We start from the raw sequence: 24,290 nt of genomic DNA on the forward strand, positions 1-24,290 counted from the left end.
TCACTTTTTCCACTTGTAGATTTTGTGTGCAAGCCCCAGAAAGGTAGCTGGGGGCAGGGGCGCTGTGCACTGTTCAGTGAGACCCATAATATGGCTGTCACTGCCTTCCTCTACTGCAAAACCACAGCCCCCATATCCAGCTCCTCATATAGTGCCTTCACCCGGGCCATCTTCTCGGCCTCCTTCTGTCCGTAATTCCCCTTTAGGACCTGGTACTGTTCCAGAGTGGCCCGTTGCAGATATCGAACCACCTGCCAGCTGCATTTGTGGTCCTGGATATCAGTGCCAAATTTGCCAGTCACACTGGGGTCCCTAAAGAGGTCAAGGTAATCATCCCGAATCTGAAAGAACTCTCCCATCTCCAGCAGGATCTTCTTGGCATCGGCGTGCTCCTTCTCGCCATCAGTTCCTGGCTGCAGCTACAGGAAGGTAGAAGGAGTAGGAAGCTGTTTTGTACCTGACATAGATTTGTACCTCTTTTCAGTGAATCTGCCAAGATCAACGTCATCCTGGGGAGCTGTGATGAGGTCCGGGGTCTGCCCAATCTCAGTCTGATAGGCACTCTGCAGGAAGAGCTCAATCGAGTTCAGTGCTTTTTCTTGATCAATCTTTCAGTAGTTGAAAATAACTCCCAATATTTTAAAGCCAAGGGGAAATAATACGTACGATAAAAAGACAATGCGCTGTATTTGTAACCAGTGTAATACTGAAAAAGTTTCCAGAAATAATTTTATTTTAATTTGCTTAAGAAATGTAGCATATGCGACAAATAATATTCAAAGAGGGCTGTGTTGTGGGTGTTTTTTTTGGCTGAGATTGTGGTTAAAAAAAGAAAATTTTAGGTCAGGCACTGTGGCTTACCCCTGTAATCCTAGCACTTTGGGAGGCTGAGGCGAATGGATCACCTGAGGTCAGGAGTTTAAGACCAGTCTGGCCAACATGGTTAAACCTTGTTTCTACTAAAAATAAAAAATTAGCTGGGCGTGGTGGCACGTGCCTGTAGTCCCAGCTACTCGGGAGGCTGAGGCAGGAGAATTGCTTGAACCCTGGAGGCGGAGGTTGCAGTGATCCTAGATCGAGTCACTATATCCCAGCCTGGGTGACACAGCAGGACTCTGTCTCAAAAAAAAAAAAAAAAAAAAGAAAAAAGAGTCCAACCTTTGTTGTCTTTGTGGTTTATTTCTTAGGTATCAAAAGGCTAGATACATTCCTTTGATTAAGAGAATTTTTTCCTCCTGCATTTCTTTAGAAATGAGAGAGAGAGAAGGAGGGTGTAGAGAGAGAAAGAGAGACTCTGAATACTGGGCAATAAACCAATTTTGTTTGATGTGGTCTGCACTTAATAGGTAGAGAGTTATGCAGAGCTGGATGAATATTACATGAATAACTGTATGGATAATGGTTCCATTTGAGATGGGAAATAGGAATGTTGATGAAATTAGTAGAACTCTGTAAAATATTTTAAGATATTTATTCTGAACCAAATATGAGTAACCAGTGGCCTGTGACACAGCCCCAGAAGATCCTGAGAACATATGCTCAACTGGTTGGACCACAGCTTGGTTTTATATTTTAGGGAGACATAAGACATCAAGTAATACATGCAAATGTATATTGATTCAGTTTGGAAAGGCAGGACAACCTGGGGGAGGGCTTCCAAGTCACAGGCAGATTCAGAGATTTTCTGATTGGCAATTGGTTGAAAGAGTTACTATCTAAAGACCTGGAATCAACAGAATGGAATGTCTGGGTTAAGATAAGGGGTGGTAGAGACTGAGGTTTTATCATGCAGATGAAAGCCCCAATTAGCAGGTTTCAGAGCTGTTATCAGATCTAAAAAGGTGCCACACTCTTGGTTAATTCTCTCATGGATTTGAAGAAAGACCTGGAAAGGAAAGGGGATTCTTTGCAGAATAAAGATTATCCCCATAAGAGATAGCTTTATAGAGCCATTTTAAAGTACGTCAAAGAAATACATTTTGAGGTAATATCAATTTCTTTCTTTCAGAACTTGCCATTTGTCATTTGTTGCTATAATAGAGTCAGGCTGGAATTTGGTATCTTATTGCTGCAAAAAGTCTGTTTTGTCACTTCTAAGATCTCTGTTTTAATGTTAATGCTGGCCAGTTGTGTCTAATTCCAAAGAGGAGAGGGTAGAATGATGAAGCATGTCTGACCACCCCCTTCCTATCATGACCTGAACTCGATTTTCAGGTTTATTTTGGAATGCTCTTGGCTGAGAAGTGGTGGGGGGCGGGGTCTATCAGTCAGTCAGGGGGCTTAGAATTTTATTTTTGGTTTACAGAAAGAATGCATGGGAAAAGTGGAAATATATACATCTGCAGTTTGTGATAGGGAGCTGAACTGGAGAAAGATTCAAGAGTCAGAATTTATGTGTGTTTTTAAGTATTTGTTTACTCAACAAATGCCTATGGAGTTCTTTCTATGTGCTTGGCACATTTTAGGGGAGTAGTACTCTCACTGCAGCTTTAGCCCATAGATAACTGGATTTAATTGGGGAAGTGCTGAGGAGGCCGCTTTGTCTCTTCTCACCAACCCCTCATTCACTACTTACTAAAGGACAGGGAAAAGGTTGATCAGTAACTCTAAACTTGAAATTAATTGGCAGCATTTCACTGTGGGTAGGGCCACTGTATTAATGGTGAGTGTCATTAATGACATGCCCTCTTCTTTCTCCCACTTTCTGGACCTATGCTGCTGGCAGGATAGTATCAGGGACTTTCCTCATGTGAAGTGTGGTCATTCCCTTTCTCTGCTCTGTCTTGCCGCATGGATCAGATTGGCTGGGCCAGCTGTAAACTGCAAAGCAAGATCAGCTCAGAGCAAAGCTTTGGAGGGAAGCATGTTCTTTCTGGGGTGGTGTCTCCATTTCTGTGTCTGGGCTGGCAAGGCAGACTTCTGTTTCTCATCCACTTGGGTAGTTGTGTAAGTGAACCCAGTGCTGGCCATGCAGTGCTGGCCTTGGTTGCTCACCTACTCCAGGAAGAGCTGAGTCTCAGGGCTGAGAAGTAGGAAGTGTCACCATGATCCCGAGCCTAAGCTGTTTTTTTCAATCCAGCTTCTACCAGAGCTCTGCTCTGTTAATGCCATTAACAAACAGTGTGTTTTATTTGGCTAGTGATCCTTGTAGGCATACTTCGTTGGTCACGGCCTTGAAGGTGGAGAGGGGAGAGTGGCAGTTCAGACCTCCACTGCCACTAAAATAACACATAGGTTACCTAAAGCCATGGAAGTAAATATGATATCCCAGGGAGAGTATAGAAAATGAGAAAAGATGAAAAAAGATGACAGAATCCTCAGAAGAAACCCCCATTCAAGGAGCAGGCATTGGATCATAGGACTCCACTGTGAAAGAAGAGTTAGAGTAGAAAGTGTGATGGAAACCCACTCATAGTGACTGTGTAGACATGGACATCATAGGAGATTTAGTACTCCTCTTGTTTTCACTTTTAGTACTTAAAAAATCATTTTAACAAGGAACAACAGTGCTTTTATAATAATAAAAAATAATTTAGGAAAAAGTCAGATGAAGAAAGAGCTTAGCAGCATGAATCAGCCAGAGGAAAAACTCTTTGGAATGATTGTTTAAGACGTTAGGTGATCCTGAGATATTGCTGTCTGTCTATGGCCTCAAGGAAGGATGAATCTTTCTTCCACCTCAGGTTGTGATGAATAAACCCACTCCTCAATTGTATGTACATTAATTGCATTTCTTTGGCAATCAACACATGTATGAAGCAAATAGAGATTTTGAAAAATTCGTGTAGTGAGGAACCACAGATCAACCTGTCGATTCATGTGAGAAGCCATCTAGTGGAAAGTAAAGTCTGAGGCCAGGAAGCACACCCCAAGGCCCAGGGAGGTGGGGGCAAAGGAGAGAAGAAAGCTGGAGAGCCTAAGAGCAGAAGAAATGTATTTGTTCATTCAGCAAATACTCATTAAGTGCCTGTTATGTGTCAGGTTCTGCATGAGGTATTGGGAATGCAGTGGTCAACAATATTAATGTGGTTTCTGTCCTCACCAACATTCTGTATTAGGGAGGATACAGGCAAGTGAGAAAAAAGTCACAACAGAATGATAAATGCTCTGATGGGTCATTGTTATGGGAGCACTTAAAACCTCCAAGGTTAAAACCCATTTATGCCTAGTATTCCATTACTGGAATGCTAAGTATGTAGGAAATATATATATATATATATTTATTTTTGAGACAGAGTCTCTCTCTGTCACCAGACTGGAGTGGCACGAACTTGGCTCACTGCAACCTCTGCCTCCCAGGTTCAAGAGATTGTCCTGCCTCAGCCTCCTGAGTAGCTGGGACTACAGGTGCACGCCAACATGCCCAACTAATTTTTGTATTTTTAGTAGAGACGAGTTTCACCGTGTTGGCCAGGATGGTCTTGATCTCTCGACCTCGTGATCCACCTGCCTCAGTCTCCCAAAGTGCTGGGATTACACGCATGAGACGTCACACCTGGCCCGGGAATTATTTGTTTATTTATTTTGAGTCAGAGTTTCTCTCTGTTGCCCAGGCTGGAGTGCAATGGCATGATCTCAGCTCACTGTAACCTCTGCCTCCTGGGTTCCAGCAATTCTCCTGCCTCACCCTACTGAGTAGCTGGGACTACAGGTGTGCACCACCACCACACCCAGCTAGTGTTTGTATTTTTAGAGGAGATGAGGTATCACCAAGTTGGCCAGGCTGGTCTTGAACTCCTGACCTCATGATCCACTCACCTCAACCTCCCATATGTGGGAGTTATTTATATCCTACTGCTCAAGATCATCACCAAGGTCTGATTCAAAAATTCAAGAAATTGCAACCTCAGGCATAAATGGGTTAATGGGCCTCAGACAGGCTGGGTGCAGTGGCTCACTCCTGTAATCCCAGCACTTTGGGAGGCTGAGGCAGGTGGATTGCTTGAGTCCAGTAGTTGAAGACCAGCCAAGGCAACATAGCAGAACCCCATTTCTTCAAGAAGAAATATGAAAATTAGCCCGGTGTGGTGGTGCAGGCCTGTAGTCCCAGCTACTTGGGAGGCTGAGATGGAAGGATCACTTGAGCCGGGGAAATAGAGGTTGCAGTGGGTCAAGATTGCACCACTGCACTCCAACCTGGGTGACAGAGTGAGACCCTGTCTTGAAAAAAAAAAGAAAGAAAAGGAAATAAGAAGGGCCTAAGACAGACCTGGATGAGAGATGAAGGAGGAGGTGGTGGTGGTGACGGTGGTGGTGGAGGTGTGCATGTAACTCTGCCCTGCCCTTACCTTTCCCTAGCTACACACCTGGAGAGGCTTCTCAGGACAAAAAGGTAACATTTTCCCCCAATAACTGTGCTTATAAAATTAAGATGCTTCAGCATAGATACACTGAAGTTTCTGTGACTGAATGAAGAAATTACTGTTATATTAATCAACAAAAGAGCTAAATATTATGAATCCTCACTCAGCATCTGAATATGCTGTTCAGTTCTGCTGGAGAAGCATTTTTCACTTATAAGCTGTGTGGTTCCCACATCTAAACTGGCTGAAAAGCTACGTTATGGACAGAGGCTGGTGCATGCCGAGACAGACAGGCCATTGGCTGGCAGCTGTAGCTGATTACAGCCTGTTAAATTTGTAAAGACACGTGTCATTGTGCCACTCTGCTTCCGTGAAGCCATAGATTCTAGAATGTTTGGGGCCTGAGTTCCCGCAAGGTTTCAGCTCTGAGGTGGCTTGTCTCATTGTGTAGGGAGCCAGGGACATCAGAGTGATATCTCCTTGGCTTAAAAATGGGGAAATTTGCATGAGCAAGGGATTGAAACAAAAGACTGAGATTAAAATATGTAGTCCTAAAGTTTTAATCTCATTGTCCTATGGCCCTGAGCCTATCATCTGCTAAAAAATCCCAATCCAATTTCTGGTAAGTTGTTTATTAGTTAAATGTGGAAATTAGTACATGTAAAATGACACCAGGCTACGAACACAAAGGGCTCACCTCTGCCGCATGGGTTTAGAGTTACAGAGAGGTTTAAGGGAGAGCATGACATAAGACCTTGACCTCTCCGGGCCTGGTGTGGTGTGGGCTGCGGGAATCTCTGAGAAGGCTAGAACCGTAGGGTTGTGAGCATTTCATGAGAGAATGCTATGAGAGCCCCCAGAGTATACAATAAGCACTCAATAAATTTTCTTCTTTTTCTGTTTCCTAAAATCTTTTCCCTCATCACCCTGGCCCTCAGATCTTCCAACTCTTCTGCCAACCTGCCTGGAGACATAGGACAGGCTTTGTGGAAACAGGACTATGATAACAGGGCCACTGTTTCTATTCTGGCTTTCAGGGCAAGGACATAGTTTTCTCAAATTAAATGATGGTTCTGGAGTATTTTAAACCTTGAACAGAAGTATCTCTCAGATTTAAAACAAAATTTAAAAATATAATACTTTATTGAGGGGTTAAGTTGTCATTGTGAGATAGGATAGAAATTTAACCACGAAGAGCTTTCAGTGGCTTGTCCAAGGCCACAGAACAAATAAAAACCATATACATCATATAGGACATCTGAATAGGGTGCCAGAAACATCACAACTCAGAGTGTCAATGATTTGTAACCCTGGGTGCGCAGTAATATAAGTAAGGGTCTCGATCCCTGTCTTTAGCACACGTTCGAGTCAGAGTCCAGGTTCCTCGCAATCAGATTTCTGCCCTTGTTGTTGTGTCCGCTTCAGGCGTCGTCTGTGATTGTCAAGTTGGGATTTCTGTCTTCCTCAGCCGTAGAAGTGCCTGGATCTCCTCATGCACATCACATCTGGTCATCCAGTCAAGGCCCAAGAACAGATCATTAGAACGTTGTGTGCAAAAAAGCAAGGCCCTCATTTACCGCAGAGTTTGTTCCCCACCCTCCTTCCTTCCCTCCCTTCTTTTTTCACCTGAAAAACAAAATAAAGGAAGGAATATCAGAGCAATGTCTCCTGGGCTTAAAAACGGGAAAACTGCATGAGTAGGGGATTGAAACGAAAGACTGAGATTAAAATACGTATTTTTCTCACTTGGAAAAGAAAATAAGGCAGAAACAATTTGGAAGAAGTAGAAAGACGGCTGAGTTAGGAACCTGAGTTCAGCCATTTTCTATTGCTAAGTATTAAATGTAGCTCTGCATTTCCTACACGTGAAGAAAAACGACTTAAGCAGTTCGAGGGGAGAAAATGGGCTATCATAGCAATTTAGAAATAATACATTTGTGAGTAATGCTAATCCTGCAGAATGCATTTTAGAAGATATAACTAGAGAGAAATAAAAAGTGTCCTAGTTCTCATCTTCATTTCTTCATTCATTCCATCAATCACTATTTGTGATTAAATAAGATTGCATATTTTCTTGTTTATTGTCCTCTTTTCTGATCACACTGTAATCTTCTTGAGCGCAGGGACCATGCCCACATTGCTTACTACTGGACACTCAAGGCCTACCACAATGACTTTTAAATATAGTAAGTTGCTTATAACTTTTGGTGAACACATGAATGAATGAAAAATTTTGAAATGGTACATTTTCTGATAGCATACACAGGTAAGCAAATGCAGTCAAAAGAACTCCATCAAGAATGAGATCAAGAATGACATTACCTCCAGTGTTACAATTTAAGAGATCTAAAACCAATAGTAGCATGGCAGCTTATGTTTGATTTTGCCTATCAGTGTGTTTTCAATGGAGCTATCAAAGAGTTAACAATTAAGAAGTCATTGCCAAATAATACAGCTACATCTTTCCTACATGTGTAACTTATGGAACTGAATGTCCCATTTGTGTCATTTTTTACTAAGGAATTCACAGACCAGCCCCATAGAATTTTTTTCTCTTAGGTGGGAAGACAGGCATGACCATATCTTATCGATGATTAAGAGAGAGATGATCTGTGTAAATCCAAATGGTGAGTCAGTGATGGAGATTCCATAATGACTATTGAGCTGTGGGGCCCTCCCTGAGTCACTGAATTCCCCTGAGCCTCATCTGGTGCATGGATCCTATAATAGATGGCCTACTATCTGTCTCACAGGGTCATTGAGAAAATTCCATCTTCCAGTAGATGTGAAAGCCTTTTAGAGATACATTACATAAACAAAAGAAAGCATTTTTTTTTTTTTTTTTTTTTGCCCGCCAGCATGTAGTTCTGTGTTACTTGAGAAGGCCTAAACTGCTGAAACAAATAGACCTAAAAGATAATGTCTTAAATGAAAGAGAAGTTTCATTCCTTCTTATATCACAGTCCAGCCTAGTTGTGGTGGTGAGAGTAGTGGTAGCCAGGTAGTGGCTGAGGATTCTGCTCCACAGAGTCACTCAAGGACTTAGGCTGACCAAAGCTCTGCTATCCTTAACATGTGACTCACCGTTGCTCTGGGCAATGCCTTTGTCACTCATAGAGTGACAATGAGTTTAGTGGCCCAGGCCTGGAAGTGGCACTATTGGCTTCTATTCAATGGAGAGGACTTCTTTAAGTAGCCACTCCTAAAGGCAAAAGAAGCTGGGAAGTGCAGTGCAGGTGGGCAGCCATGTGCCTTCTTCTCTATTGGAAGTTGAAAGTGGGTTTTGGTGGGCAGCCAGCAACCTCTGCTCCTGTTCTTTTATTCTGATGCAGTCAGATCTTCCCCTTATAGGATCTTATAGCGCCATATACCTCATATCCTTTGCACTAATCAAAGATGCAATTTTACGTAATATGTTCATTTGATTAATTTTGTACCACCAGACAAGGGCAAGAGTCATATCTCTTGTTATTGTGTGTCTCCAGCATTTAGCACAGTGCCAGGCTTGCAATAGTACGTCTGTAAATGATTTTTCCATGAGAAGGAATGCATGAACATATCAAAGATATTGGTTAATACTGAAGAACCTCAAGTGAGACTGTCTTGATGTGTCTGATGAGGTGTTGGGACCTTGCCCTCATCAGGCATCTTTGGCAACTTTTGATACACTTGGAGAAAGGAGGTATGGTAGGCAGAATTCTAAGATGACCCCAGCGACCCTTGTGCTTATGTAATCTCCTCTCTTTGTGAGTAGCTGAATATGATGAGACATCATTCCATGACAAAGTTATGTTGTATGGCACAGCTGACTTCAAAAAAGGGAAATATATTCTAGGTGGATGTGACATTGGGCTCTGGCCAGGTGTGGTAGCTCACGCCTATAATTCCAGTACTTGGGAGGTCAAGGAGGGTGGATCACCTGAGGTCAGGCATTCCAGAGAAGCCTGGCCAACATGTGAAGCCCTGTCTCTATGAAAAATACAAAAATTAGCTGAGCGTGGTGGCAGGCACTGGTAGTCCCAGCTACTCAGGAGACTGAGGCAGGAGAATCGCTTGAAACCAGGAGGTGGAGGTTTCAGTGAGAATAGATTTTAGGTGTTCTCAGTACCTGCACATGTGTGCGTGTACACACACACACACACACACACACACACACACCCCTATTTGCTAAGAAAAAGAAATGTGAGGAGATGGATATAAATTTAGTTGACTGCAGTAATCATTCCACTATGTTTATGTATATCAAAACATGTTATACATGTTATATATATATTAAATACATAGAACACAATAAAAATAGATTAAAAAAAGCCCAGAACAGTTAATGTCAAAATGTTGCTCCCTTCCAGTTGCTAGGATGAACGCGGCATCTGGACTGGGGCTGGGCATGAGTGGATGGAGAGCAGGACTGCCGGTCATTTACCCGGCTTGTCCATTGGCAAGTGCCGCTGAGCCGAGGCAAATCATCCCTGGATTGAGGGTGAGTAATGACAATTAGCCTACCTAAGCTTAAGGAAGAAGCCCTGCAGCATAAGGGAGAGATGAGTGCATCTGGCAGACTCAGAGGAAGAGCAGAACTTTGAAAAATAATCCACAGTAGCATCCAGGGGAAAAAGTCATCCTCAAAGGACTGCATGAAGAAAAAGTATATTTAAAAGGACAAGACCTCATAGTGTCTGTTCCTACTTAGTTATACTTGAAGAAAGAGAAAATGCAGATGGCCTTGGCTGCATTCCGTTCACTTGAGTGCCTTTTACATCTCTTTTAGTGTCAGCTGCCGGGCAAGTTGCGGTGTTGGGTTCTGGTTTCTTGGGCTCCAAGATTTTCTCTGTTTCTAGGTATCAATATGATTTTTAATCTCTTTTATTAATTATAACGATAAAGCAAATATGTTTCAGTCTTGGCAGTGTGTTTTATCTGCCTTAGATTTTGGAAATGGATTATAGTTTTATCTTTTCTGCTTACTGTGATATTTTGTTGAAAAATTCAGAGGCTGAATTCAGAGGCAACCACGCTGGAGTAGCCTTTCCAAACTGAAGGTTTTATCTTAAATTCTTTTAAATAATATTTAATAATAGTCAAAAAATTAGTTTATTCCCAGCCTGACCAATATGGCGAAACCCTGTCTCTACTAAAAAATACAAAAATTAGCTGGGTGTGGTGGCGTGTGCCTGTAATCCCGGCTACTCGGATGGCTGAGACAGGAGAATCGCTTGAACCCAGGAGGTGGAGGTTTTAGTGAGCTGAGATCGCACCACTGCACTCCAGCACTCCAGCCTGGGTGACGGAGCGAGACTCTGTCTCAAAAAAAAAATTCTTTATTCAAAAATTACTAAAGGCATTTAAGATATTTAAAAACAAATCAGTTGTTTTTATAAGCAAGAAGTTAACATTACTGGATAAGATCTAATTAAGAATTTTGTTTAAAACTAGTTAAAACTGGTAAATAAAATGAAATGTGAATAGAGGGGCAAATCTGTCACATACCTGTGGAACGCACAACCCCAGGGAACGAATGATGCCCATAGAGTTAAGTCAGCAGTTCTGATGAGACTAAAACCATCTCACCCAGTGAGTAAATGCCATACCAATAATTAAATGTTGAAATTTTATCAAATGTTGAGATACAAAGTCACATTTGAACAGAGAGACATAAAACAATGTTGGTAAATAATTTTCCTTTCACATGATGGATGATGGATAGTGGCCACCTGGAGAACTGTGTTAAAAAGGGTTCTGAGTCTCGATTTAAACCTACAGGGGAGAAGGGGTCGGGATCAATTGTTCCTGGTTGTCACAGGCACTGGTAGTGGAGTGACAATACCTGTGCAGTGTTTTTGTTATCCTTGGTGTAAAATATGGGAAAAACATAAATCAAGAAAAATATAAATCGAGAAAAAGAAACTGCAAAAACCAAATGGATTAGCCTCAAAAAAATCAAAGATGTTTTTCCTCAATTTAACATGTTACCAGTCTAACAGCGGATGTAAAGCCCTGTACAATGATCTATCGGGCTGTTAGAGCTGTGATCACATCAAACCCATGAACACCCACGTTTCAAGCCTAAATGCCAAAACTTTTGCTTTTATTCAAACAGAAGAATAATGACAGTTATTACAAAGTAATGCTACTGAACATTTTGTAGTGCATCCAATTCAGGTGACCTCACAATGATTAAAAAAATGAAAAGGGCTTTGTGGTGTTCATTTTAAATGTTTTCTGAAATATTCGTCTCATGACCATATTAGTCTGCCTGGGCTGCCATAACATGCTACTACAGGCTGGGTGACTTAAATGACAGCAATATATTTTCTCAAAGTTCTGGAGGTTGGAAATCTGGAAGTCCAAGGTCAAGGTGCCAGCAGGCTTGGTTTCTGATGAGACCTTTCCCTCAGCTCACAGATCATACCTACTTGCTCTGTCCTCTCATTGCCCATCTCTCTGTGACACACGTGTTGAGAGAGAGCTCCCTGGTGTCACTTCTTATAGGATATCTGTCCTATTGGATTAGACTTAATCTTTATTACCTTTTTAAAGGCCCTGCCTCTAAGTAGAGTCACATGGGGTTAGGGCTTCAATATATGAATTTGTGAGGCTAGGGAAGACACAATTCAGTCTATACAATGATATACAACAATGTCTTGAGTTGCATATGATCTCCTAGAAGGGACAGCACACACTCACCTTCCTGCAGTGCAGGGAAGAATACTGTAGTCAGTGCTGGAGCGTAGCGTGTGGATACAACCAAGTGCTTGGGGAATTAAGAAGTTACGAAAGGTAAAGGCCACAGCCTTTTCTCCAGGTCAACTTTTTCCTTATCTCTTCAGCTGCTTACATATCCCTAACCATCAATGGAATCTGCATCAGTTGAATTTTCAAATTGTGTTCTACCGAGCCTTAGTGTTTCATGGTTGTATTTTAGCGATTCCTAAATGTGTGTTTTAGATTTCTCATACAAATATATTTCAACTATGAAAACATGATATGTGAAATAAGTGTGTTATGTACCAAATGTGAACACATTCAGGACCACTTATATGACAATTTATTGTGATGGGTTATCTTGATTTTCTGTAGGCCTTAGAATAAAACCCCTGCCATTTCTGCCTAATTGAAGAATAGCTTGAGAGGACAGATGAGCTGTCAGCAACAGGTTATCTGTGCAAACAAACAAAAGATATGCAAATAACTTGGATGCAAAGGTTATTCTATAATTTTCATGTAAATCCCTGATTTCTGCATTTTTTTCTTTCCATTAAAACAAACATTAATATAATTGTTACATATATGAATGCATATGTTTAATAAATACATGATCATAAATCATGTATTTATATCTGTTTATTAAAAAATTTCATTTGAAAGTAGAGCTGCTGCTAAAGCAGGTTTGAAAACCACCGCTTTATTTGTTTACATGTATTCTGTGTTGCATGCACCGTTAAACAACTAAAAACTGTGCCGGCTTATTATATGATATCTTTCAAACAGTGAGGTGTGACATGAAACAAACCGTACAGATCAGGCACGTAGAGGTCTAGGTGGGTGCCCCTGAGTCATTGATTTTGCAGCCTGACAGTGAGCAGTCATTCATTATAAATCACTTGAATTTTAATTTAAAAAATTAGTATAGAAACCTGAGTTGGGGAGGGACATTTATACGAATATTTGGTATTAAGATGAGAGCAGCTCAGTAGGAAACTTCCTAATGGAAATGTCACTGATAGTAATTACCCCTTTCCAGTCAAGCGGCTCTCTGATTTTCCTCCAGCATTCGGAGACCCGGCAGCCTGACAGATACAGTGAAACGCGAGGATGATTCAGAAAGCTGGAGGATCTAGAAAGCCAGCTGGGGAATTTGGAGACAGGAGTGTAATTTGACATTTGCATTATCTGAGGGACACGTTGGTCATTCGCTTAATTGCTAAACAGACATTCAATGGGGGAAAACTGCGGGGGAGAGCAAGGGGTGAAGGCAAGGATCAAGAGTCCCGGGAAACACAGACCTGGCCAATGCCAAGGATTTGTGCTGGTGGACAGGGGACCAGCCAAGGTCAGGGAAAAACTACAGGGTGAGAGCTTTCAGTTTCCTCATGGGATCCTTGTAGCGCTCAAAGAGCCTGTGGGTGAAGCGCCAGTGACTGTTGGCAAAGTTTTTAGAAGATGTTTGGTGTCATCTTTCCTGGGGGCAGCACGTGAGGTGCTAATGATCACTCAGTGAAATCCTATGTTAATTAAACTGAATGCACAAAAAGCTCTGGCCAATGTATTAAAAGTGTTTGCCTTTCATTCTTTAGTTTTCCAGTAGTATTATCCCCGTGTTTCTATCATTTTCTCTGTTATAGAAATTTATTTTGTAATCTCAGTTCATTTTATCATCATGAATGGGAACACTGCTGTTGGATTTTTTTTTCTTCTTTAGTGATGGAAACTTTCTTTTTAAAGAACATTAAGAGAATCACGCCACACCACTTATATTATTTATATTTGTGGGTAACATGTTCATGAAATGAGTTGTTTTATCTGCCTCTGGAATAAGTCTTGCTTCTCTGAGAATATATAACATAATGCAGAGAAATACGCACTTATGGCAAATACGTTCAAGAATTTTCATGTGTGAAGTTAGACAAATGCTTTCAATATACAAATTTTTGTTTTCCAATAGAAGAAATACCACACCTACCCCTCTGTAAAGCTAACCTGACTCTCTGTGTTAACTGGTTGATGTTAATATTCGGGGTCTTTTTCGGTTGACTTCCTAGCAGTCAGAGATAATATGACGGTTCACTGTATTTGTGTTTTGTGGGCTGGTTATAGTTCAAACGCATGGGAGTAATTCAGCGCTTTGCTTTTGCAGGTTCAATAATTCCATCTCACTTAGAAATGAAATGATAGATTTTTTTTTTTTAAAAGCAACTAAATAATGCATGGTGTGATGGGATGAGACTACTGCTAAAATTCACATCAAAAAGCATACTCTATCACGCTCCTCAGCTCTCGGAGCTGTTCCATTAGTGCCCCTTTACCATGTAATATTTTCTAATTAAGTGTGTTGGTAAGAATTATTCATTTTAATAATTAAAGAGCTTCCCCAGCTCCCTGAAGAGCGTTACCATGGAGGCCCAGCTCCACTGCTGGGAATAATCACAGCATGCTAACGTAAGGAGAGGGTGACAGTTGAATGCTAGTATTGCCAATGGGTAAGACCAACGCGAAGCCTCATTTCAATGGCTGGGCCCTGGGCCACCTGGGAAGTGACCTTTTGCTGTAGCGGGCTGTGATACAGGTTGGTTTTATGGGCATGATAGTGCATGAAATGTACCAGCTGTCATGTATTTTAACTATGCCTTGAGACACTCTAGAATGACATAAGAAAGCTTTTTGGCTGTCTTCAAGACTATTTAGCTATTAGGCAGTGATTCTTCCAGTTGGGTTTTATGATGCCTTAGGGCTGCCGAGAAATTCTCCAAACTAAATTTTCTTTCATTTTAATTAAAAAGAAATGCATGGCTTTGGGGTTTTTATGAGGAGCTGATGCAAAAGTAGGCTTTGAGAAGGGGTCAGAACCAAATGCAACAGTAATGACTGGTCTGTTGGCAGCAGCTACGTTGAATCTGGGGTCTCTGGGTGGTAGTGAGACCGGGCCTCCTTATGTATAAAATGCTGGTAAATGTAATCACAGCACAGGATATTGATAATTCCCAAACACAAAGTCTCGATAATAAGAAAGTTACATAGTACAATAAAGTCAAAGACCCCATCCCATGACTGAAAACAAATGGTAAGAATAAAGGTAACAATATATAAATACTACACTACAATTATCATCAGCAGCACCACCACCGTTACCCCCAGTAATTATAATAATAAAATAACGAATATTTAGAAAATACTTACCATGGAGCACCGTTCTAAGTACATCAGATAAATGGATTCATTTAACTATGATCTTTGTATTGTTTGCATTTTTTTTTGTACTTTAGGTTCTGGGGTACATGTGCAGATCATGCAGGATTGTTGCATAGGTACACACATGGTAATGTGGTTTGCTGCCTCCATCCTCCTGTCACCTACATCTGGCATTTCTCCCCATGTTATCCCTCCAAGACCTCCCTACTCCCCTGCTGTCCCTCCCTTGGTGCCCCCCAACAGACCCCAGTGTGTGATGCTCCCCTCCCTGAGTCCATCTGTTCTCATTGTTCAACATCCGACTATGAGTGAGAACATGCAGTGTTTGATTTTCTGTTCTTGTGTCAGTTTGCTGAGAATGATGGTTTCCAGATTCATCCATGTCCCTACAAAGGACACGTACTTATCGTATTTTATGGCTGCATAGTATTCCATGGTGTATATGTGCCACATTTTCCTTGTCCAGTCTATTGTCGATGGGTTGGTTCCAGGTCTTTGCTATTGTAAACAGTGCTGCTATGAACATACGTGTGCATGTGTCTTTATAGTAGAATGATTTATAATCCTTTGGATATATACCCATTAATGGGATTGCTGGGTCAAATGGAATTTCTATTTCTAGGTCCTTGAGGAAGTGCCACGGTGTCTTCCACAATGGTTGAACTAGTTTACACTCCCAGCAACAGTGTAAAAGTGTTCCTATTTCTCCACACCCTCTACAGCATCTGTTGTCTCCAGATTTTTTAATGATCGCCATTCTAACTGGTGTGAGGTGGTATCTCAATATGGTTTTGATTTGCATTTCTCTAATGACCAGTGATGATGAGCATTTTTTCATATGTTTGTTGGCCTCCTATATATCTTCTTTTGAAAAGTGTTTGTTCATATCCTTTGCCCACTTTTGGAGGTGTTTGTTTTTTCTTGTAAATCTGTTTTAGTTCTTTGTAGACTCTGGATATTAGCCATTTGTCAGATGGGTAGATTGCAAAAATTTTTCCCCATTCTGTTGGTTGCCGGTTCACTCTAATGATTGTTTCTTTTGCTGTACAGAAGCTCTGGAGTTTAATTAGGTCCCAATTGTCTATTTTGGCTTTTGTTGCCAATGCTTTTGGTGTTTTAGTCATGAAGTCCTTGCCTATCCCTAGGTCCTGAATGGTTTTGCCTAGGTTTTCTTCCAGAGTTTTTGTGGTGTTAGGTCTTACGCTTAAGTCTTTAATCCATCTGGAGTTAATTTTAGTGTAAGGTGTTAGGAAGGGGTCCAGTTTCTGCTTTCTGCATACTGCTAGCTAGTTTTCCCAACACCATTTATTAAATAGGGAATCCTTTCCCCATTGCTTGTTTTTGTCCTGTTGGTCAAAGATCAGATGGCTGTAGATGTGTGGCGTTGTCTCCAAGGCCTCTGTTCTGTTACATTGGTCTATGTTTCTGTTTTGGTACCAGTACCATGCTGTTTTGATTACTGTAGCCTTGTAGTATAGTTTGAAATCAGGTAGCGTGATGCCTCTGGCTTTGTTCTTTTTGCTTAGGATTGTCTTGGCTATGTGGGCTCTTTTTTGGTTCCATATGAAGTGTAAGGTGTTTTTTTCCAGTTCTGTGAAGAAGGTCATTGGTAGCTTGATGGGGATAGCATTGAATCTATAAATTACCTTGGGCAGTATGGCCATTTTCACAATATTGGTTCTTCCTAACCATGAGCATGGAATGTTTCTCCATCTGTTTGTGTCCTCTCTTATTTCCTTGAGCAGTGGTTCATAGTTCTCCTTGAAGAGGTCCTTTATATCCTTTGTTAGTTGTATTCCTAGGTATTTTATTCTCTTTGTGGCAATTGTGAATAGGAGTTTGCTCATGATTTGGCTCTCTGCTAGTCTGTTATTTGGTATATAGAAATGCTTGTGATTTCTGCACATTGATTTTGTATCCTGAGACTTTGCTGAAGTTGCTTATCAGTTTTAGGAGATTTTGGGCTGAGATGATAGGGTCTTCTAAATATACAATCATGTCATCTGCAAATAGAAACAATTTGACTTCCTCCTTTCCTAATTGAATACCCTTTATTTCTTTTTCTTGCCTAATTGCTCTGGCTAGAACTTCCAATACTATATTGAATAGGAGAGGGCATCCTTGCCTAGTGCCAGATTTCAAAGGGAATGCTTCCAGTTTTTGCCTATTCAGTATGATATTGGCTGTGGGTTTGTTGTAAATAGCTTTTATTATTTTGAGATATGTTCCATCAATACCTAGTTTATTGAGGGTTTTTAGCATAAAGGGCTGTTGAATTTTGTTCAAGGCCTTCTCTGCATGTATTGAGATAATCATGTGGTTTTTGTCTTTGGTTCTGTTTATGTGATGGATTACGTTTATAGACTTGCATATGTCGAACCAGCCTTGCATCCCTGGGATGAATCCTACTTGATCATGGTGGATAAGCTTTTTGATGTGCTGTTGCAATCGGCTTGCCAGTATTTTATTGAAGATTTTTACTTTGATATTCATCACGGATATTGGCCTGAAGTTTTCTTTTTTTGTTGAGTCTCTACCGGGTTTTGGTATCAGGATGATGTTGGTCTCATAAAATGATTTGGGAAGGATTCCCTCTTTTTGTATTGTTTGGAATAGTTTCAGAAGGAGTGGTACCAGCTCCTCTTTGTACGTCTGGTAGAATTTAGCTATGAACCCATCTGGACCTGGGCTTTTTTTCATTGGTAGGCTATTAATTGCTGCCTCAACTTCAGCCCTTGTTATTGGTCTGTTCAAGCTTTCAACTTCTTCATGGTTTAGGCTTGGGAGGGTGCAAGTGTCCAGGAATTTATCCATTTCTTCCAGGTTTACTGGTTTATGTGCATAGAGTTGTTTGTAATAATCTCTGATGGTGGTTTGTATTTCTGTGGCATCTGTGGTGATATCCCCTTTTTTATTTTTTATTTCATCTGTTTGATTCTTCTCCCTTTTCTTTTTTATTAATCTGGCTAGTGGTCTGTTGTGTTGATCTTTTCAAAAAATCAGCTCCTGGATTTATTGATTTTTTGAAGGGTTTTTTTGTGTCTCTATCTCCTTCAGTTCTGCTCTGATCTTAGTTATTTCTTGTCTTCTGCTAGGTTTTGAGTATTTTTGATCTTGCTTCTCTAGCTCTTTCAATTTTGATGATAGGGTGTTGATTTTAGATATTTCCTTGCTTCTCATGTGGGCATTTATTGCTATAAATTTCCCTCTAGACACTGTTTTAAATGTGTCCCAGAGATTCTGGTACGTTCTGTATTTGTTCTCATTGGTTTCAAAGAATGTCTTTATTTCTGCCTTTATTTCCCTACTTATGCAGTCAACATTCAGGAGCCTGTTGTTTAGTTTCCATGAAGTTGTGTGGTTCTGAGTTAGTTCTAATATGATTGCCCTGTAGTCTGAGAGATTGTTTGTTATGATTTATGTTCTTTTGCATTTACTGAGGAGTGATTTACTTCCAATTATGTGGTCAATTTTGGAGTAGGTGCAGTGTGGTGCTGAGAAGAATGTATATTCTGTGGATTTGGGGTGGAGATTTCTGAAGATGTCTATTAGCTCTGCTTCGTCCAGGTATGAGTTCAAGTCCTGGATATCCTTGTTAACTTTCTGTCTCATTGATCTAATATTGAGAGTGGAGTGTTAACGTCTTCCACTGTTATTGTGTGGGAGTCTATGTCTGTTTGTAGGTCATTAAGATCTTGCTTTGTGTACCTGGGTGCTCCTGTATTGGGTGTGTATATATTTAGGATCATCAGCTCTTCTTGTTGCATTGATCCTTTTACCATTATGTAATGCCCTTCTTTGTCTCTTTTGATCTTTGTTATTTTAAAGTCCATTTTATCAGAGACTAGGATTGCAACTCCTGCTTTTTTTTCCTCTCCATGTGCTTAATAAATCTTCCTCCATCCCTTTATTTATAGCCTATGTGTGTTCTTGCATGTGAGATGGGTTTCCTGAATACAGCACACTGATTATCCAATTTGCCAGTCTGTGTCTTTTGATTAGGGCCTTAAGCCCATTTACATTTAAGGTTAACATTGTTATGTGTGAATTTGATCATGCCATTTTGATGCTAGCTGGATGTTTTGCCTGTTAGTTGATGCATTTTCTTCATTATGTCGATGGTCTTTACCATTTGGTATGTTTTTGGAGTAGCTGGTGGTGGTTGTTCCTTTCCTTGTTTAGCGCTTCTTTCAGGAGCTCTTGTAAAGCAGGCCTAGTGGTGACAAAATCTATCAGCAATTGCTTGTTCATAAAGGATTTTATTTCTCCTTCACTTATGAAGCTTAGTTTGGCTGGATATGAAATCCTTGTTTGAAAGGTCTTTTCTTTAAGGATGTTGAATATTGGCCCTCACTCTCTTCTGGCTTGTAGGGTTTCTGCAGAGAGATCCACTGTGAGTCTGATGGGCTTTCCTTTGTGAACCTGATCTTTCTCTCTGGCTGCCCTTAGCATTTTTTCCTTAATTTCAACCCTGGTGAATCTGACGATTATGTGCCTTGGGGTTGCTCTTCTTGAGGAGTATCTTTGTGGTGTTCTCTGTGTTTCCTGGACTTGATTGTTGGCCTGCCTTGCTAGGTTGGGGAAGTTCTCCTGGATAATATATTGAAGAATGTTTTCCATCTGGATTCATTCTCTCCATCACATTCAGGTACACCTATCAAACGTAGATTAGGTCTTCTCACATAATCCCATATTTCTTGAAGGCTTTGTTCATGTCTTTTCACTCTTTTTTCTCTATTCTTGCCATCTAATTTTATTTCATTGAGTTGATCTTCAATCTCTGATATCCTTTCTTCTGCTTGGTTGATTCAGCTATTGAAACTTGTGTATGCTTCGTGAAGTTCTCATGCTATTTCAGCTCCATCAAGTCATTTATATTCTTCTCTAAGTTGTTTATTCTAGTTAGCATCTCATCTAACCTTTTTTCTAGTTTCTTAGTTTCTTTGCATTGGGTTAGCACATGTTCTCTTAGCTCTTAGAAGTTTGTTATTACCCACCTTCTGAAGCCTGTTTCTGTCAATTCATCAGGTTCATTCTCCATCCATCTTTAATCCCTTGCTGGTGAGGAGTTGTGATCCCTTGGAGGAGGAGAGGCGTTCTGGTTTTTGGTGTTTTCATTCTTTTTGCACTGGTTTCTTCCCATCTTAGTGGCTTTATCTACGTGTGGTCTTTGTAGTTGGTGACTTTCGGATGGGGTCTCTGAGTGAATGTCCTTTTTGTTGATGTTGAAGCTATTTCTGTTTCTTAGTTTTCCCTCTAACAGTCAGGCCCCTCTGCTGTAGAACTGCTGGAGGTCCACTCCAGATCCTGCTTGCCTGAGGATCACCCTCAAGGGCTGCAGAACAGTAAGGGTTGCTGCTGGTTTCTTCTTCTGTTATCTTCGTCTCAGATGGGTACCTGCCAGATGTCAGCCTGAGCTCTCCTTTATGAGGTGTCTCTTTGGGTATACAGGGGTTGGGGAGCTGCTTGAGGAGGCAGTCTGTCCCTTATAGGAGCTCAAGTGCTGTGCTGGGAGCTCTGTTGTTCCGTGCAGAGCTGCTGCACAGGTACATTTAAGTCTGCTGCAGTGGAACTCATAACTGTCTCTTTTCCCGAGTACTCTGACCTAGGAAGGTCGGCTTTATTTATAAATTCATGATGTGGTGCTGCCTCTTTTCATAGATGCCCTGCCCTCCATGGAGTAGTCTAGTCACAGTCTGCCAGCAGAGGTGTTGCTGAGCTGCAGCAGGCTCTGCCCAGCTGCTGTGTGAACTGCCTTGGTATTGGCAGACTGCCTCAGTAGCAGTGGATGCCCTTCCCCTCACTGAGCTGGACCAGCCCCAGGTCCAGCTGGGCTTGCTGCAAAACTCTCAATCCAGAGTGTTTCAGATTGCTTGTTTTGTGGGGGTGGTACCCACTGAGCCAGATCGCCTGGCTCCCTGTCTCAGCCCCCTCCCTTTCAGCTGAATGGGTGGCTCTGTCTCCCAGGCATTCCAGGTGCCAGTTGAAATGGCCGCCTAGATTTGTGTGAGTTTCTGTGTGCCAACCTATGGCACCAGCCATGCTGAAAACTCGTGGCACTTTTCCGCCTGGGAACCTCCTGGTCTGTGGGCAGTGAAAACTTGTTTGGAAATGCAGTGAGCACTCACTGTCTGTGTTGTTCTTGTTGGGAACTGCACTCTGGAGATGTTCCTATTCTGCCATCTTGGATCCTCCCCACAAGAGCTATTTTTATATTATGAAACATTATGGGATTTTCTAGTATCAGCAAAAAATCTTGGATTCTTAGAATTTTCACATTGGAAGTATTTTACACATTTTTAAAAACTGGATTACAGAGATTTGTGGTTTTCTTCATCTTCAAAACTATCATTCCTTAGTTTTCTTTGATAAGAAACAGCCTTGCCTAGAGGTGACTCAGGAACACTTTAAGAACAAAAGCAGAGGCAAAGTGGCTTCTCTAAAGGGTTTTCATTGTTTTTCATCTTGGTTAATCTGGAAAATGAAAAAAACAAACAAAAAAACCCCAAAAGATGACAGAAAGGCTCAGAAGACAGAAGAAAAGAGCAGATGACTTGTCTTTGGTTTTGGACATGCTTCCTGAGACGGGACAGACCTGAGTACTTTCTGGGTTCACGGGCCATCAGTGGACTACGGTGTGGGCCCCGCTGGGTTCCTGGCTGTTGTCAGCCCACTTTGGGGTGGCTTGCTCAGAGCTTTTTGTCAACATTTGGGAGTAGACATGATGTAGTCATGAGTGTGAAAAAATGGCGAGAAGCCTGGGCCATAGGAGCCAGCTGTCCACCTCTCCTCCCAGAGTGGATCTGAGGCTCCATCTGTCAGCAGGCCTTATCACCATCTTCTCTGTAATCCAGAGCCTATCTTGACAGATGGTTCTTGCATGGTATAATTGTTTTTGCATTCAAGGAGCCTTCTTAGACTTCAACTCAGATTTAATGTATTAGCTAAATCTTTCTCTATTTATTGTGATATTGGGATATAACAAAAAAATGTATATTTGGTATTTGTTCCCAGTTCCTGGCACAGAACTCCTAAAACCCTTGGAATTTTCTGAGTGATAGAAGCAGGTTATTCATAGCAAGTCTCTTTCAACCATACCTGAGTGTGTGCTAAGAAGATGACTCTCGGTGGGCCCTTAGGTTTCAGGATGGGGGCCATTAGCCAGAGGATTCAACCATGTAATTAGGGATTGGAATCTTCAGTGCTGTTGCTCCAACCTGACCTCTAGGAAGGGGGGAAGAGCTAGAGAATGAGTTAATGATCAATGATAAATGATTTGATCAATCATGTCAATATAATAGAGCTTCCAGAAAACCCTCACCAATGGGGTTTGAAGAGCTTCTGGGTTGGTGAACACACCAAGCACCAAGGTGCTGGGCCAGACCGGGTGGGAAGCTTGGCCCACTCTTTCCCCATAATTTGCTAGATACATTTCTTTCAATTGGCTGTTCCTAAGCTGTATCTTTTATTAAGAAACTTGATATTTGTAAGTAAAATGTTTCCCTGACTTTTGTGAACTGTTCTAGCAAATTATCAAACCTGAAGAGGAGATCATGGGAACCTGTGACTTATAGCTCATTGGTCAGAAGTACATGTGGTTCAGGCTTGTTATTGTCATCTGAAGTTGGGGCAGTCTCGTAGCAGCCCTTGACCTGTGGGAAGTCTGTGCTAACTCCAGGTAGTCAGTATCATAATTGAATTGAATCATAGAATACCCAGTTGGTGTTCTGAGAGTTGGACAATTGGTTGGCATGGGAAAAAACTCCCACACATTTGATGTCAGAAGTGGTATTTGGAGTGAAAACCAGATCACAGAAGTAGTTATATTGGGTGGTATATAGATATGACCTAATGATTTTCATATGCACTTAGTAGTAGAAATAACATTCCAATTAATAGATTTCAATGCAATAGTAGACACACATGTTTCTAGCACCTATGAACTGACAGCAGAGTCATCACCAAATGAGAAGGGGGGTAGAGAGGGTCCTCATAGTTGGTACCCTAAATTCCTCTGTGTCTTAATCGTGCTGTTTTGTGTGTTCTCAGATAATTATGGTTTTCTGCTTCTCTGGCTGACTTAATCAGGACATACCTGGTTGCAAGGAATACAAGTCTTTTTTAAACGTGTTAAATTTTATAAAGTGAGAGATTCATTTTAAGGATACAATAGGTAATTTTAAGGCAATCCACAGGTAAGAAATAAAGTATGGTCTGTTCTTGTGGGACTGAGACTTGGGAACACTAAGGCAGCGTGTGAACGCTCTCTTACTTTTTCTTTCCAGCGTCTCATTTTCTTTGGTATCTGCTTTTCCTGGAGCATCTGTAAATTGTCTTCTGCTATTTGCATAGCCTGTTGTGGCCATTTTCAAATGACAGCTTCGGCTCCCACATTTCCTATCTTACGATCTGGTGCTGGCAGCCAACTGACTTAGACACTGTGTCTTAGTTACTCTTTTAGTTTCAGGCAACAGAAACTATCATGGGTAATTTAAGCAAAAAAGGAACTTACTGGTTGATGTTGGAAAGCTCCTAGAATGGTTGAGAGGGCTTGGAAAATAGGCAGGAAACAAGGGAGATGACTCAACCATAAGGACAGCCAAGGTCATGTCCTGGGAAAACTCCCCTCCTGTTGAGTGTCAGACACTCACAGCTTGCACCCTTGACACTGAGGGCACTGGGCTCTGCCGTTGCTGCTTCTACTGCTGCCCTCTTCAGCACTCTCGAAACACAATTCTCTAGCATTCCAACACTGTGCATCAGGAGGTTCCAAGCCAAAGTTCAGGGCAGATATTTCTGATTGATCAAGCCTACTTCATGTGCCAGTTCCTCGGCTGCAAGGGAGGCTGGGAAAGCAATTACTGGGCAATTCAGGGTTCCACCCTGTAAAGGGGAATATGCTTCCCACTAGGTCTCATGAGGTAGGAAATTCCTCAAACTCCACAAAGTTTAGATTCCTGGAAGTCAAAAAACAAAACTCCAAAACAAAAACAAAAGGTGACTATACTCAGTAACCTGTCTCCTCAGACCTGATTGAATGTGAACAATCTATTTTGAGTCAGAGATTCAGCTCTAGACCAA

General features: G+C 41.4%; 1 pseudogene; it reads right to left on the reverse strand.

The window, feature by feature from the left end:
- Positions 1-23,954, reverse strand: LOC105718597 (farnesyl pyrophosphate synthase-like; annotated as a pseudogene).
- Positions 23,955-24,290: the final 336 nt, after the last annotated feature.

This window comes from Aotus nancymaae, unplaced genomic scaffold, assembly GCF_030222135.1.
Source record: "Aotus nancymaae isolate 86718 unplaced genomic scaffold, 86718_ANA_hifiasm-v0.15.2.pri h1tg000041l, whole genome shotgun sequence".
NCBI lineage: Eukaryota > Metazoa > Chordata > Mammalia > Primates > Aotidae > Aotus > Aotus nancymaae.